Source organism: Microcebus murinus, chromosome 21 (genome assembly GCF_040939455.1).
Source record: "Microcebus murinus isolate Inina chromosome 21, M.murinus_Inina_mat1.0, whole genome shotgun sequence".
Lineage (NCBI taxonomy): Eukaryota > Metazoa > Chordata > Mammalia > Primates > Cheirogaleidae > Microcebus > Microcebus murinus.
The window spans coordinates 6,963,778-6,980,104 of record NC_134124.1 but is presented as its reverse complement, the minus strand read 5'-3'; the positions used below and the strand labels follow the sequence as shown (position 1 = coordinate 6,980,104).

The 16,327-nt window shown below is 43.5% G+C and overlaps 1 protein-coding gene across 2 annotated transcripts in view; it reads right to left on the bottom strand.

The window, feature by feature from the left end:
• Window positions 1-15,778, bottom strand: part of CTNNA1 (catenin alpha 1) — a 159,503-nt gene extending 143,725 nt beyond the window's left edge. The window contains exon 1 of one of the 2 annotated variants that reach the window (XM_075996095.1): window positions 15,759-15,778. The gene's annotated coding sequence lies outside the window, so the exon portion shown is untranslated. Of the gene's footprint in view, window positions 1-15,437; window positions 15,573-15,758 lie in introns of those variants that run through there. The other variant, XM_075996094.1, reaches the window with a different exon arrangement.
• Window positions 15,779-16,327: the final 549 nt, after the last annotated feature.

The following is a 16,327-nucleotide window of genomic DNA, read 5'->3' as shown; positions in this document are numbered from 1 at the left end:
ATTATGGATGCACAGGAAGTCCCTGTTTCCATAACAGACTAGATGACTAGTCTGAAGAGCAAAGAATATAAAACAAGCATTTGGACTGGGGGCACAAGAGAAAAGAAAGACAACATGAAAAGGAGGTTTTTGTTTTAAAACAATGTGACTAAAAGGCAGAGAAACTTTTCACACAGTTGAGCAGAAGCCCACAGGAAGAGTAAGGTACTTCTCTTGGAGAGCTAGGCAAAAAGATGTCTCCACTTTACTAGAGAGTCTGGGAAATTACCCAGACCCAGCGAAAAAATAGGAAAGAATTGTATCTAAAACTTTTATTTTAGTATATACTTTTGATGACCTATTTTGTCATTCATTCATCAATGACTAACCAATTACCATGTTCTGGGGGACAGAAAGACTAATTATAAATCCCTAGCAGATCACTGTTGCAATTAATTAAGTCCAAAAGGAAACAGGTGTCTTTGTAACAAAGCAATCTGGCAGATGCTACCTTTTTTTTTTTTTTTTTTTTGAGACAGGGTCTTACTCTGTCACCCAGGCTGGAGTATACAGTGGCCTCATCACAGCTCACCGCAACCTCAAACCCCTGGGCTCAAGCAGTCCTCCTGCCTCAGCCTCCCAAGTAGCTGAGACTGCAGGAACGCCACCACTGCTTCCAGCTAATTTTTTCTATTTTTTGTAGAGATGGGTCTTGCTCTTGCTCCCACCTAGTCCTCCCAAAGTGCTAAGATTACAGGCATGAGCCACCATGACTGACTGGCCCTCAATGCTACTTAATCAAGTGTTTAAAGTTAGCATCATCACCAGTGCAACAACCTGACAACCTGCTGCAATCCCCTAAGAAAGAAACATCAAGCTTGGCATGGTGGCACATGCCTACGGTCCCAGCTGAGGCAGGAGGATCACTTGAGCCCAGGAGCTCAGGATTGTAGTGTACTATTATAGCACCTGTGAATAGCTACCGTACTCCAGCCTTGACAATATAGTAAGATGCCATATATTTTTAAAAAATATATGGGCCGGGCGCGGTGGCTCACGCCTGTAATCCTAGCTCTCTGGGAGGCCGAGGCGGGCGGATTGCTCAAGGTCAGGAGTTCAAAACCAGCCTGAGCAAGAGCGAGACCCCGTCTCTACTATAAATAGAAAAAAAAAAATTAATTGGCCAACTGATATGTATATAAAAAATTAGCCGGGCATGGTGGCGCATGCCTGTAGTCCCAGCTACTCGGGAGGCTGAGGCAGAAGGATCGCTCGAGCCCAGGAGTGTGAGGTTGCTGTGAGCTAGGCTGACGCCACGGCACTCACTCTAGCCTGGGCAACAAAGCGAGACTCTGTCTCAAAAAAAAAAAAAAAAAAAAAATATATGTATCATCATGTATCAGACAAAGCCAAACTGTGGAACATCTGCAAAACCGGCCTAAACTCTTCAAAACTGTCAATGTCATGAAGGGTGTGGAGGGAAAGACTGGAAATCATGACGAAAAAGACATGACAACTAAGTGCAATATGTGATCTTTTACTGATTCTTGATCAAAGAAAAAAATTAAAGGATATGACTTGGAAAACTAGAAGAATTTGAATATGAATATGAACTATACACCAGATCTGTACTTCTGGGGATCTTGTTAAGAGATTCTGATTCGGGCCGGGCGCCATGGCTCACGCCTGTAATCCTAGCACTCTGGGAGGCCGAGGCAGGTGGATTGCTTGAGATCAGGAGTTCGAAACCAGCCTGAGCAAAGAGTGAGACCCTGTCTCTACTATAAATAGAAAGAAATTAATTGGCCAACTAATATACATAGAAAAAATTAGCCAGGCATGGAGGTGCATGCCTGTAGTCCCAGCTACTCGGGAGGCTGAGGCAGTGGGATTGCTTGAGCCCAGGAGTTTGAGGTTGCTGTGAGCTAGGCTGACGCCACGGCACTCACTCTAGCCTGGGCAACAAAGCGAGACTCTGTCTCCAAAAAAAAAAGATTCTGATTCAGTAGGTCTAGGGTAGAGCCTAACACTGTATTTCTCATGAGCTCCCTGGAAGAGCTGAGGCTAATCCTCAGACCACTATTTGAAAAGTATTGGACAGCTAGGTGCAGTGGCTTATTCCTGTACTACTAATACTTTGCAAGGCCTAGGCAAGAAGATCACTTGAGGTCAGGAGTCCGAGATCAGCCTGAGCCAGAATAAGACCCCCATCGCTACAAAAAAAATAGAAAAATGAGCTGGACATGGTGGTGCACCCCTGTACTCTCAGCCACTTGGCAGACTGAGGTGGGAGGATTGCTTGACCCTAGGAGTTTGAGGTTGCTGTGAGCTATGATGACACCACTGGACTCTAGCCTGGATGACAGAGTGAGATCTTGTCTCCCAAAAAAAAAAAAAAAAATGGTATTACATAATGTTACTGTATCAATGTAAAAGTTCTTGAGTGTAATAGTAGTACTATGGGCATATAGGGCCATGTCCTTATTCTTAGGAATAACATGCTGAAGAATTTAAGAGTGAAGTGCCTGAGGTCAGCAGTTTACTTTCAAATAAGTCTGAAAAAAAGTTTATATAAGTAGTAATTAAGAAAATTTGAGGCCGGGCGTGGTGGCTCACGCCTGTAATCCTAGCACTCTGGGAGGCCGAGGTGGGCGAATTGCTCAAGGTCAGGAGTTCGAAACCAGCCTGAGCAAGAGCGAGACCCCATCTCTGCTATCAATAGAAAGAAATTAATTGGCCAACTAATATATATAGAAAAAATTAGCCGGGCATGGTGGCTCATGCCTGTAGTCCCAGCTACTCGGGAGGCTGAGGCAGGAGGATCACCTGAGCCCAGGAGTTTGAGGTTGCTGTGAGCAAGGCTGACGCCACGGCACTCACTCTAGCCTGGGCAACAGAGTGAGACTCTGTCTCAAAAAAAAAAAAAAAGAAAAGAAAATTTGAAAAATGTTAACAATTGGTGAATCTAGGTAAACTGGTGCATCAAGTGCTCACTGTACCCACTCGTTCAACTTTTCTATAGGTTTGAACATTTTCCCCAAAAAAGTTCGGGGAAAATGTTCACAGGTTGTACAGGAAAATAGCTATAATACAATAGAAGGAGTAAAGTTGTAAAGTGCTCCAACAGTGGACAAGAGGAGCTCCAAGACCACCCATAAGACACTATCCAACTAGTCAGGGAGGCCTCACTAAAGATCTGACATGTTATGTGAGGGCAGGGAGGCTGTTTCAGGTTGTGAAAAACAATGGCACCAAAGAACACTGGCACCTTCCAAGAACCATGGTGTAAGTGAAAAATAGAGATGCACTAGAAGGTTGACAGATAAGCTAAGAAATTAAGAAGGCATTAGAGGTTTGGACTTCTTCCACCCTAAATTAAAAATACTTGGAACGGGCCAGGCACGGTGGCTCACGCCTGTAATCCTAGCTCTCTGGGAGGCCGAGGCAGGTGGATTGCTCAAGGTCAGGAGTTCGAAACCAGCCTGAGCAAGAGCGAGACCCCATCTCTGCTATCAATAGAAAGAAATTAATTGGCCAACTAATATATATAGAAAAAATTAGCCGGGCATGGTGGCTCATGCCTGTAGTCCCAGCTGGGACTGGGCGGGAGGATTGCTTGAGCCCAGGAGTTTGAGATTGCTGTGAGCCAGGCTGATGCCACGGCACTCACTCTAGCCTGGGCAACAAAGCGAGACTCTGTCTCAAAAAAAAAAAAAAAAAACCAACATAGGCCCCAAACCAAGCATACCTACCCACCCACCCACCCACCCCAGCCTATTTCTTCTGTGGGCTTCCCCATCTCCAATGACCAAAGATCCACCATACTAGGTCCCTTAGAAGGAGACTCCTTTCTCCCCTCCTCCCTCCTCTTCCTCTACACCTTAGTAAACACCTCACTTACTCTTTGAACCCTTCCTATTCAGTTCTCTAGCCTAGGTCCTCATTATCTCTAGTTTAGAGCATCTAAGAGTCTTCAAATTTCCAATCATTCTCCCAGCAGCCCAGTAATCATTGTCATTGGGTTACTCCCTCTGAATAAAATGGGATTGCCTACCCACTACAGGCAAGATGTAGCCAAAACTCCTGCAAACAAACCTCATCTGCACTAGCCTGTCAGCCTTATCACCTATCTCCACTCCATGAAAATATTCCCCAGTGCACGTGCATGCCCCTCCAGATCTTTATACAAGATCTTTCTTCTGCCCAGAGCACCCTTCCACAGAATTTTCCAACTGGAAAGCTACTCATCTTCCTTCAAGACTCAGACAACAATGTCATCTCATCTGCCTCACAAAAAGAGGCTAAGAAATGTCTCATTACTGATTAGCAACAAACTGCTAATTCTTACCTATCAGTAATATCACTAAACCTAAATCAATCATGAAGTTTGTAAACTTCATGAAGTTTGTAAACTTCATGAGATAAGAAATAGTGACTTACACATTCTTAACATTTCCCCAGCACCTGGCACAATACTTTCCAAGGCAGAATTTTATAAACATACTCCATTTAAGTGAACCCTTCCCAATGTAATTAAGACACAGTAAACTAAATACTGCCTTAGATTCTGACTCAGTTAAGCTACCTAGAAAACATCACATCTTTCACTGATCTTAAAGACCTCCAAATAAACTTAAATTTCTCTCAAAGGTTGCCATCTTCCATTTCCTTGGATTTTTTCCCCTCCCAAGGGATCAAGCTTACATTTCACTTAGTAACCTCTCTGCAAAATGACAGGTTTCTAAAGCTATACCTCACAGTCAGTCCAAAACTTTTCTGAGAACATGATGACTCCAGGCCCAGGGAAGCAAGAGAATGGTAACAGATGATTATAGGAAACCTTTGCCAATTTAGAGATCCCCAGGAATACAAAACCCCATAAACACTGACTCATGAGTAATAGTAACTTACCTCTTCCTTTAAGGTTCTAGCTTATTCACTACACTATCATATTTCACAAACCAAGATCAAGAGTCTGGAATTAATATTGAAATATTTAACATAATGAAATATTCAACATACCGTGAGAGAATGGAAACAATACATCTTTGCATGGAAAGAAGGGCAGGGCAAATAGACTAATAGCAAAAGCTCTATCCTTCACGTCACTTGAAATGGGCCACACTGAATGTGTTTTCTGAGTTATGACAGCATTTTCAGTTGCAAGAACAGTCTGCAGTTTAAGCTGCCTATTACTAAAGAAAGTACCAGATTATATAACCCGATAATTAACCAGGTTTCCAACTCATATCTTCAGTTCAGAATATCAAATACTAATAAACCATAGCAACATTAAAACATTTTCAAGACAATTGATGGTCCACTTTTTTTTTTTTTTTTTAGACAGAGTTTTACTCTGTTGCCCGGGCTAGAGTGAGTGTCATGGCATCAGCCTAGCTCACAGCAACCACAAACTCCAGGGCTCAAGTGATCCTCCTGCCCCAGCCTCCCGAGTAGCTGGGATACAGGCATGTACCACCATGCCCAGCTAATTTTTTCTATATATTTTTAGTTGGCCAATTAATTTCCTTCTATTTTTAGTAGAGACAGGGTCTCACTCTTGCTCAGGGTGATTTCCAACTCCTGACCTTGAGCAATCCACCCACCTCGGCCTTCCAGAGTAGATGGTCCACTTATTTTTGAAATATTTAATAATGAAACCTCAGAACAAAAAAAATGAAGGAAATTCATACCTCAATATAATGGAAGAAACTAGTCAAAACTAAGCAATCCAGGAAAGAACTAGCCTTAAAATTAACAATTAAGGAATAAGACCAATTATTTAATACTAAGATTAGTCATCACAAATTTTTATGCAAAAGATACATTTTTCTTCTGTAAAGCCCTTTAAGTCTTTTAAAAAAAGTCTCAAAGATGAAAATTATAATAACTTCCATAGTATAATTTCATCCCTTCTTTTAATAAAATGGAAAACATGAAAAAGATGACAGATATTTTAAAAATCACATCACACTACTCATATAACATTTGTTTCAAATGATCAAATAAATCTGTTAGAAATATTTAGAACATCTGAAGTTGCCCTTTGAACTGTATTTACAGTATATGCATTACTGCAAACTTGCAGCCTGTGAAAAAACACAAATTAAATCCCAATCAAAAAGTGGAGTTGATCGATGGTAGTCTATCAACAAGTAAATAGAAATGCATGCTAATTTCAAGCTCCATTAGAAATGGAGTTGGGCCATACTTGCACATGGAGAAGAAAAACTTTCATAGTTATGAAAAAACTAAAGAAAATAATGAACATTTAAAAATTCCAACAGAGAAAGTGGAATGTTGGCGTTTTATTTTGAGGTGTGGTTATTTCTACACACTTTGAACTTTCAGTAATGGATAACTCACAAAATGAGCAAACAGCGTGAAACAGGGCAAGTCAAGCCAGACTGTCCAATTCCCCACACTGATTCATTCAATCCAGGCCCACATCGAATGGGGAGAGGAGCAGAACATCAGACTATACAAGCAACATCCTCCAGGACTGGAAGAAGGCACACTAGCACCTGGGCAAGTTTCCAAAACTGCTATTCTGGGAAATTTCCAGATGCCTTATGTGTTTAACTTTTTTCCTTAAGAGAAAACAGAAGGTGCTAATAAGACTTAAATCCTCCAACATGTACAATATAACCAAAATTTCTTTAAGACTTCAAAGTGTGTGGCTTCATAGTCACTTGGGGAAACAAATGATATGGGCTAAGAAACAAGAAAGGATAACTCAGTTTGTGATTTTTACTACTTATCTCCATATAGAAGGTCAAATTCACCCCCAAAAATATTTTGGAAAATTGATTTTTTACTTATTCATTTTTTTACTTTTTACATGCAGTAAAATTCAGTTTGGTATACAATTCTAAAAACAGTTATGGGTCCGGCGTGGTGGCTCACGCCTGTAATCCTAGCACTCTGGGAGGCCAAGGCGGGCAGATTGCTCAAGGTCAGGAGTTCAAAACCAGCCTGAGCAAGAGCAAGACCCCGTCTCTATTATAAATAGAAAGAAATTAATTGGCCAACTAATATATATATAGAAAAAATTAGCCGGGCATGGTGGCGCATGCCTATAGTCCCAGCTACTCGGGAGCCTGAGGCAGAAGGGTTGCTTAAGCCCAGAAATTTGAGGTTGCTGTGAGCTAGGCTGATGCCACGGCACTCTAGCCTGGTCAAAAAAAAAAAAAAAAAAAAAACAGTTATGTTGTCACTTCCACAATCAATACATAGAAAAGTCACATGAAATTTATTTTTTATAACAGCATGTACACACAATTAAACCACATAATGTAAATTACAAAATATTATTTACTCAGACCCCCTGCTTCAATAACTAAGTCGGCATCAACCTCTGAAGAGGAGGAAGGACTATAGGTGAAAAGGTAGATCCATAACCATCCCTGACAAGGAGGTTAAACATTGCTGGGCAGAAATTCAGTCCAAACCCTTTCTAGATGACACAGCAACACCAGCAAGTGGCCTACAAGGACTTATTATATACCTAATCAACCTGAGACATTTCCCCCTCTATCCTAGGAGCCTGACCTGCCATCCAAACCATCCTTTCAGCTTCATTCAACTCAAATGATAGAAAATGTTTAAAGTGGAAAATACCCTGATACACCACAGATGCAGATAGAGTACATTTCTGGAGGGAAAACTGGCAAAATTTTAAGAGCTACAAAAAATAGCATACTTTGGAAACGATACAACTGTCCATCAAAAGATGAATAAACAAAATGTAATATGTATATATATATATATATACATACAATGGAGTATTATGCAGCCTTAAAAAGGAAGGGAATTCTAGGAATGGATTCTAAGACAACAGAGTTAGAAGATTACAAAAGAGCACATAAAGTAAAATCTATTTTTTATAAAAATTATAGTCGATATACATGCCTAGAACAAAAGATTAAAGGGTATTTACTAAAATGTTTATAGTATTTATCTCTACATGGTAAAATATGACTTTTATAAAAGAAAATTTTTAATAAACTAGATGTCAAGCCATGTCTCCACCCCCACATTAACTTGGCACAATCCTATACATATCGTAAGTATATCTACTATAATTAATTCAGTATTTATTGACTAGTATCTGCTATGAGCAAAGAAATGAGTCAGCTATCACAGTAAACAGAAAGATACAAAATAATAGAATTGCCTTGAATGAGCTCAGCACCTAGCAAAAGAATTTATGGTCTAGAAGAGTTTCAATGACAGTAAGTCAGCAACTTAATGATATTTACATGCTGAACTTGTTAACTGGTTTTACTCCTAAGACAACCAATTTAATATAGATAAAAAACATATCCTGTTCCACATTCCCTAACTGAAAGAATTAGCATTTTCTCACATCAGAAATTAAAATAAATACACTTTATAAATCATCATATTCATTACATAGATGACAAAATTCAAATTCTCAGACTGAATTTCTTAAATTTAAAAACTCCTAAGAGCATGTTATCATCATAATTCATCAGATAATGGACACATAATCAATGAAAAATTAACAGTAACAGGAAACATCCCACTACATAACTGTTTATTATGACCTTTTAAAAATTACATTTTTAAGCCGGGCGCGGTGGCTCACGCCTGTAATCCTAGCACTCTGGGAGGCTGAGGCGGGCGGATTGCTCGAGGTCAGGAGTTCGAAACCAGCCTGAGCAAGAGCAAGACCCCGTCTCTACTATAAATAGAAAGAAATTAATTGGCCAACTAATGTATATATATATAAAATTAGCCGGGCGTGGTGGCGCATGCCTGTAGTCCCAGCTACTCGGGAGGCTGAGGCAGTAGGATTGCTTGAGCCCAGGAGTTTGAGGTTGCTGTGAGCTAGGCTGACGCCACGGCACTCACTCTAGCCTGGGCAACAAGCGAGACTCTGTCTCAAAAAAAAAAAAAAAAAAAAAAAATTACATTTTTAGAAAATTCTATATTTCCTCACTATGTGCTCACTGTGTGGGAGGATTAAGTGACTACAACAGTAACTTAATTCCAGCCCTCAAGGAATCCATAACATAGCTGATGAAAAAAAAAAAAATAGGGGAAAAGCTCCATGACACTGGATTTGGCAATGATTTCTTAGATATGACACCAAAAGTACAGGCAACAAAAGAAATTAGCTAAGTTGGACATCATCAAAATTAAAAACTTTTGTGCACTAAAAGACACTATCATCAGAATGAAAGGGCAACTCATAGAATAGGAGAAAATATTTGCAAATCATGTAAGTATCTTTAATATCTAGAATGTATGAAGAACTCCTACAAACTCAATAACAAAAAATCCAATTTAAAAATGTGCAACCTGAATAGATATTTCTCCAAAAAGATACACAAATTGTTAATAAATACATTAAAAGATGTTCACATCACTAATTATTAGGGAAATACACATCAAAATCACAATGAGATCCATCAGGATAGCTATTATCAAAAAAAAAAAAAGCTGGGCACAGTGGCCATGCCTGTAGTCCTAGCTACTGGGGAGTCCAAGATGGGAGTATCACTTGAGTCAGAGACCAGGCTGGGCAATACAAGGAGATCCCATCTATATATTTTTTTTAATTTTTAAAGGAAAATAACAAACATTGGTGATGACATAAAGAAACTAGAACCCAGGCCAGGCACAGTGGCTCACACCAGTAATCCTAGCACTCTGGGAGGCCGAGGCAAGAGGACCAACTGAGGTCAGGAGTTTGAGACCAGCCTGACCAAGAGCGAAATGCCATCTCTACAAAAAACATAAAAAATTAGCCAAGAGTGGTGGCCCGTGTCTGTAGTCCCAGCTACTTGGGAGGCTGAGGCAGGAGGATCACTTGAGCCCAGGAATTTGAGGTTTCAGTGAGCTATGATGTTGCCATCATACTCTAGCCTGGGTGACAGAGTGTTTGTCAGAAGGAAGAGTGTTTGTCAGAAGGAAGGGAGGGAAGGTGGAAGGGAGGGAGCAAAGGACGGAGGGAAGGAGGGAAAGAGAAAGAAAAGGAGAAGAAAAGAAACAGATACCCTTGAATAGGTGCAGTTGCCCACACCTATAATATCAGCACTATGGGAAACTGTGGCAAGAGGATCAATTGTGACCAGGAGTTCAAGACCAGCCTGAGCAACATAGCAAAACTCCACCTCTATAAAAAAAAACTAAGAAAAAATTATCCAGGCATGGTGGTACATGCCTGTAATCCCAGCCACTTGGAAGGTTGAGGCAGGAGGATTGCTTGAACCCAGGAGTTCAAGGTTCCAGTGAACTATGATCACACAACTGCACTCCAGCCTGGGCAACAGAGCAAGACACTGTTTCAAGGGAAAGGGAAAGGAAAAGGGAAGAGAAAGGGATAGGAAAGGGAAAGAGGAAGGGGGAGGGGAAGAGGAAGGGGAGGGGAAGAAGAAGGGAAAAGGGAAAAGGAAGGGAAGGGAAAAGGGAAAGTGAAGAGAAAGGAAAGGGAAGAGAAAAGGGAAAGTGAAAGAGAAAGGAAGGGAAGGGAAGGGAAGGAAATTGGAACCCTCCTACATTGCTGGTGGGAATGTAAATGGTACAGCTGATGTGAAAAACAGTATGACCCAGCAATTCCACTTCTGGGTATATTCCCCAAAGAATTGAAAGCAGGGATGTGACCAAGTATTTGTATATTCAATTTCATAGCAGTATTATTTAAAACAGCAAAAAGGTAGAAGCAACCCAAGTGTGTCCCTCAATAAATGAGTGGGAAATGGAATATTATTCAGCCTTAAAAAGGAAATCCTGACACATGCTACAACATGGACAAACTTTGAAGACAGTATGTTAAGCCAGTCACAAAAGAACAAACACTGTATGATTCTGCTTTTATGAGGTACCTAGAGTAGTCAAATTAAAAAAAAACAGAAAATAGAACGGTGGTTGTGGGGGAAGGCGAATAGAGAGTTATTGTTTAATGAGTACAAAGTTCAATTTGGGAAGATGAAGAAGTTCTGAAAACGGATGGTGGTGATGTTTGCATGACCATGTGAATGTACTTAATGACACTGAGGCATACAACACTTAGAAATAGTTTAAATGGTAATTTTTTTTTTTTTTTTGAGACAGAGTCTCGCTTTGTTGCCCAGGCTAGAGTGAGTGCCATGGCGTCAGCCTAGCTCACAGCAACCTCAAACTCCTGGGCTCAAGCAATCCTCCTGCCTCAGCCTCCCGAGTAGCTGGGACTACAGGCATGCACCACCATGCCCGGCTAATTTTTTCTATATATATTAGTTGGCCAATTAATTTGTTTCTATTTATAGTAGAGACGGGGTCTCGCTCTTGCTCAGGCTGGTTTCGAACTCCTGACCTTGAGCTATCCGCCTGCCTCGGCCTCCCAGAGTGCTAGGATTACAGGCGTGAGCCACCGCACCTGGCCTTAAATGGTAAATTTTTTACGTCTATTTTGCTAACAACAACAAAAAAAAGGATAGTGAGAATATCATATATCAGGTGTAAATTTTAGGAATTCAGATGAATTAAAAATCATTTCTAAGAACAGTGATCAAAGTTTCCATGAATAAAGCATATTATCAGCTTTCAGAGATGGACAGCATTTGTTAGAGAATGATGGAGCAATCCCACTGTGAGCTATGATCACACCACTACACTCCAGCATGGGCAAAAGAATGAGACCCTATCTCTTAAGGAAAAAAACAAAAACGATAGAACATTCCATTAAAATGGCAAAGGAACATAAGTGCAAATGCTGGCAGATGCAGAGGACTAGCAACAATTTACAGTTGAAAATGAGTCTGAAAAATTAAGTTAGAGCCAGAACTTAGAAGATCTTGAATGTCAACCCCAGAATCTAACCAATGCAACAATATAGCAATAAGTTTCTCAAATAAGAGTGAAAATTTTGCTTATATGTAAGACACTGGATGGCAGAGGCCAAGATAGGAAGAAATTCAACTAACTTTGGCAAACACTATTGAGCAACCATAATACTCCAGATCCTGAGATAAAAACTGTAGGCAGCGGAGGGGCAGGTAGCAACCACAAAGGACGAAAGGGATTTCTGGAGAGCTGGTAATATGCTGTTTCTTGGTCTGGGTAGTGGATATGGATGGTGTTTACTTTGTGAGAATTCACTGAGCAGGTGTCATGATCTGAGCACTTTTCTCCATGTGTATTATACTTTAATTTTTTAAAAAGTTTTAAAAAATAAAGGCCTAGACCCCACTTTCAAGAAGACACAGATGGAACAAAGTCATCCACAAAAATATTTAGTAAAGACTACAAAAGATGCAACCACAGATGTACAAGGTACCCAAGAAGCACTGAGATACAAGAGAGAAACCAGAAGCAGTGACATCTAAGGTGGATCTGTCAGATGGGTAAGAGAAAGAAGGGTGGTCCGGGAGAAGGAAAAGTGCACCAAAGCAAGCAATACAACAACAATTTATCCAGACAACCACGAATAGTTTCCATAGTTCAAGGAAAATAATATAAACTAGAGTGGAAGTAGAGTACAAAAAAAAGGAATATGTGTAACTGTATGAAAGAGGATTTCATCACTGATTAGATCTGGGTGGAAAAGAAGAAGAATGGGTTGGAGATGGTTCTCAATTTGCCCAAAACAGCAATTTTCGTATTTGAAGCTATCCATAACCTGACTGTTGCCTTATCTGTCATTTTTCCATCCACAAGACACAATCCAGACAGAAAAGATTTTCCTCCTTCATTCGACAAGCATCTAATTTTTCCTCCATGACAGATAAAAGCCAAGAGCCAAAGCTATCAGTCCCTGCTTTCAAGGAGTTTACAAGACTCACTTTCTAGCAGGAAAAGCAAACACAGACACCAACAGTAAGACAGAGCACAATGTAATACACTACCTGGTGCTAAGAAGTTTGCTACCAGAAATAAAAGTGCCGAGTCTTGAGATATGACCAATAGCTCATCATGAAAGTGTGTTTGGGGTTGAGGGGAGAGTCACTAAGGAAACAACTTTACAGAGAAGCCCAGGCTCCACAGTTTAGTCCAATCCATAGTTTAGTCTCATTTCTCCAAAATACAGCTTCCTTCATCCCTACTTTTACCCCCCCCATCTTCCTAGCTCAACTCCCTGCTTCCACATGCACACAAATACAAGCCCTTTCCAAGCACTAGCAGGAGCGATTGTCTCAAAAAGGAAATCAGATCATGAAACAATAGTTTCTTACATCTCTAGAATAAAACCCAAACATGGCCCTCTGTGACCAGGCCTCTGCCATCTCTGGTAATCTCATGTGAGGTCTTTTCCCCTGCCCCCAGGGCATTCAAACTACACAGTCTTCTTTCAGATCTCTAGAGTCTTTCCTGTCTCAGGACCTTTGCACATGCAGAGAACCCTGGTCCCACTATCTAGATCTTCACCAGCACACACACCACCACCACCACCACCACCAATAAGGGCTGTCACATCCCACACTAACGTTATTTTCTCAAAGAAATTCCAAGACCCTGGCAGTTACTCTGGATCTTCACATCTGGTTTAGGTCTCTAGAAGATAGATAAAGGAGACCCATTTTGGACATGTTGTGTTTGAGAAGCTCCTGAGACACTCAAGGAGCTGCTCAGTGCACAGGTAACCATGTGGGTCAGGAGAGACATCTGCACTCAAAATAAAGGCTTGGACTTTTGCACGTAAGGTTGACAAGGAGACTGCACAGAGCAGCTATTCCCACCTTGGGGCACCCAACCAAGGTGAGAGCACCCCTCGCCTCTAAGTCACTATATGGAATGAGATGCCACTGATGGGAATGAAGGTGATACTGTATCAGCAGACCAAGATACTTTGGAGAACCGTGGGTATGAAAAGACAGGGTCAGAAGGAGAAACTGAGATGAGCTAAAAGTAAAGAAAAACCAGGAGGGCCATATCACAACTCCTCAAATTCATGGGTCCTTTTATGCTTCTCATTACTCTCTCCCTTCACTTAATAAAACTCAAATCACGGTTCATGCAGTTTGAAAGCCACCACCTCCCAGAAGAAATAAAACGTATTAATCCCCTCTCCATGTTCACAAATTTCTTTTGTTAGTATCATATAACATTTGATACATACATAATAGTTTCTCATTAGTACTGTTATGGCACATAAGTCTGCTTTGTACTACACCTGGTGTGTAGTACCTTCCCTACTACACTGTGAATCCTTAGGGGCAGGGACCATCTCTTAATCATCTGTGAACCCTTAAGAAAGTGGATAAAAAATTATATTCTCAATAACATCAAGAAGGGTTAAATAATTAGGCAGAGGCTATGGATAATTTCTCCACTCGTTCCTCTTGTAAAACAAAATAACACATCTTAATTAATTTGATTTACAAATTAATTGCATTTCTTAAAGTAACACCCATCTGTACAGTCTTTAAAAATCACTGCTCAACCCAAAATATCCTCTCATCAAAATGCCTATCCTGTCACAACAAAGCAATAATGTAAGCATTTCCTTTATCAAAAAAATATAAAAGAGCCTTAATTTAGTTGGAGACTTCACCTATCTTACTCTTCTCTAAATTGTTGTACATTCCGCACAAAACAAACACAAAGTTACAAAGTAGCCGGGGGACATAAGAGGGTGTCAATCCTGGATTGGAGCCAACCGCCGCCTGCATTTTTGGGAAGCCACTCACTGCTCCCAAGCAAAGGTTAGGCATTCGGTCAACATGTTTTCCAACAAGTGCTCTGCGCACGCACGCACGCACACTCGTTTAAAAGTCAACAACCACCAAAAACAAAATTTCTCTCATGCCACCCCTGTAAACTAGGACCAAGAGCGGAGTGCGTCCAATCAACCCGCAGGAGGCGGCTGAGTAATCCCGAGGTAAAGGTGAACGCCTAAAGTGCGCACGGGTGTGGCGCACCTCACGGGCCGGCCCGCGTCGGAGAAGGGAGAGCTGCGACTTCCAGGTTCGCCGCGGCGCGGCCAACGTCCGGCCGGGCACACCGGGAAGTTGCGGCGGCCGGGGAGGGGGAGGGGGACAGAAACCACAAAATCACACAACAATCACTTCCCTGCGAAACTCCGCTCCCCGAGCGCACCGCGCCGACGCGCCACCAAAAGGCAGGCGGCTGGGGGGGCCCGGCGCGGCGCGGGCGCGCGCGCGGAGGCCACTGAGACAAAGTTTAGAAACCAGGAGAAACTTTTCTGAGAGGAAACGCCGCGGCGGCGCGGTTCTTGTGGCTTCTCCCCTCTGCCCGCCGCGGCCCCTCAACTTCCCGAGCGCGGGGAAACGCCGGCCCCGCCCGCCAGGGCCCAGGCCTGCGCCCGCGGGGTAGGGGCCGCCGGCCGGACGCCAGCCCCGCGCCCCACTCCGGGCGGCGTCGCGGGAGAGGTCGCCCCCGCCCGCCCGCCCGCCCGCGGGTCCCCGCTCGGCGCGGCCCGGCCTGAGGGGACCCTCTCTGGCCGGCGGGGAAGCCCGCGCCCGCGCGAAGGGAGGTGCGAAGAGAGTTACCTGCGGCGAGCGGGGCGAGAGCAGGGTTCCGGAGGCCCGAAGCGGACGGCCACTGCTTTGTCTCCCTCCCGGCTGGCTCTGAGGAGGAAATGGGCCGCCAGGCGCCCCCGCCCCCCGCCCGCCCGCGGCCCGGGCCCCGGCCCCGCCCGCCCTTCCCGGCACCTCCCTCCGGCTCGCTCTTCCCGGCGCCTCCCGCCGCCGCCCTGCCCGCTTTCCCGGCCTTTCCCGGCCCCGCTTTGGGGAAGAGCCCCCGCCGCGAAGAGAGCCCCGCCGGGCCAGGCCCCCCGGAGACTGCCTTCTCCGCCCCCACCCCAGACTCACTTCATGCCAGGCCCCTACTTGGCGCTTGGGCCGGGAGTGACCCCGAGAGGCAGGAGGAGCGGAGACTCCGGGAACAGCCCGCGAGCGGGGGAGGGCCGGGGGAGGGCAGGTGAGTCACCGCTCCGCTCGCAGGTGAGTCTCGGGCGCGCCCCGGCGCAGGCCCGGCCCCCGGCCGGTGCGGCAGAGCCGGAGCGCGGCGACGCCGGGTCCTGGGCATGCTCCTCTGAAGAGTGTCACAGGTGGCCCGGAGTCACAGGCGCCTAAAAAAGTAATCTGAGCCCACTCGCTGGCCTTACAGGAGAAACTGGAGCTAAGGAAAAGCCCCACGGCATGGGGCAGAGAGGAACTAGAATCCGACCCTGGGGACCTCTTATAATATGAGGTGAAAGCGTCTCTGGAAATCACCTGACTCATCACAGGTGAAACCCAGAGCCCTCCTGATCCAGGACAAGAGGTGCACTACAGTAGGGTCCCCTCCTGGGATTGTTCTCGCCCCCGCCCCCCTCACACACACACAAATTAGAGGGACCTGACTTCTATCCCTATTCCTTTGGCCATTTAGGGAATTT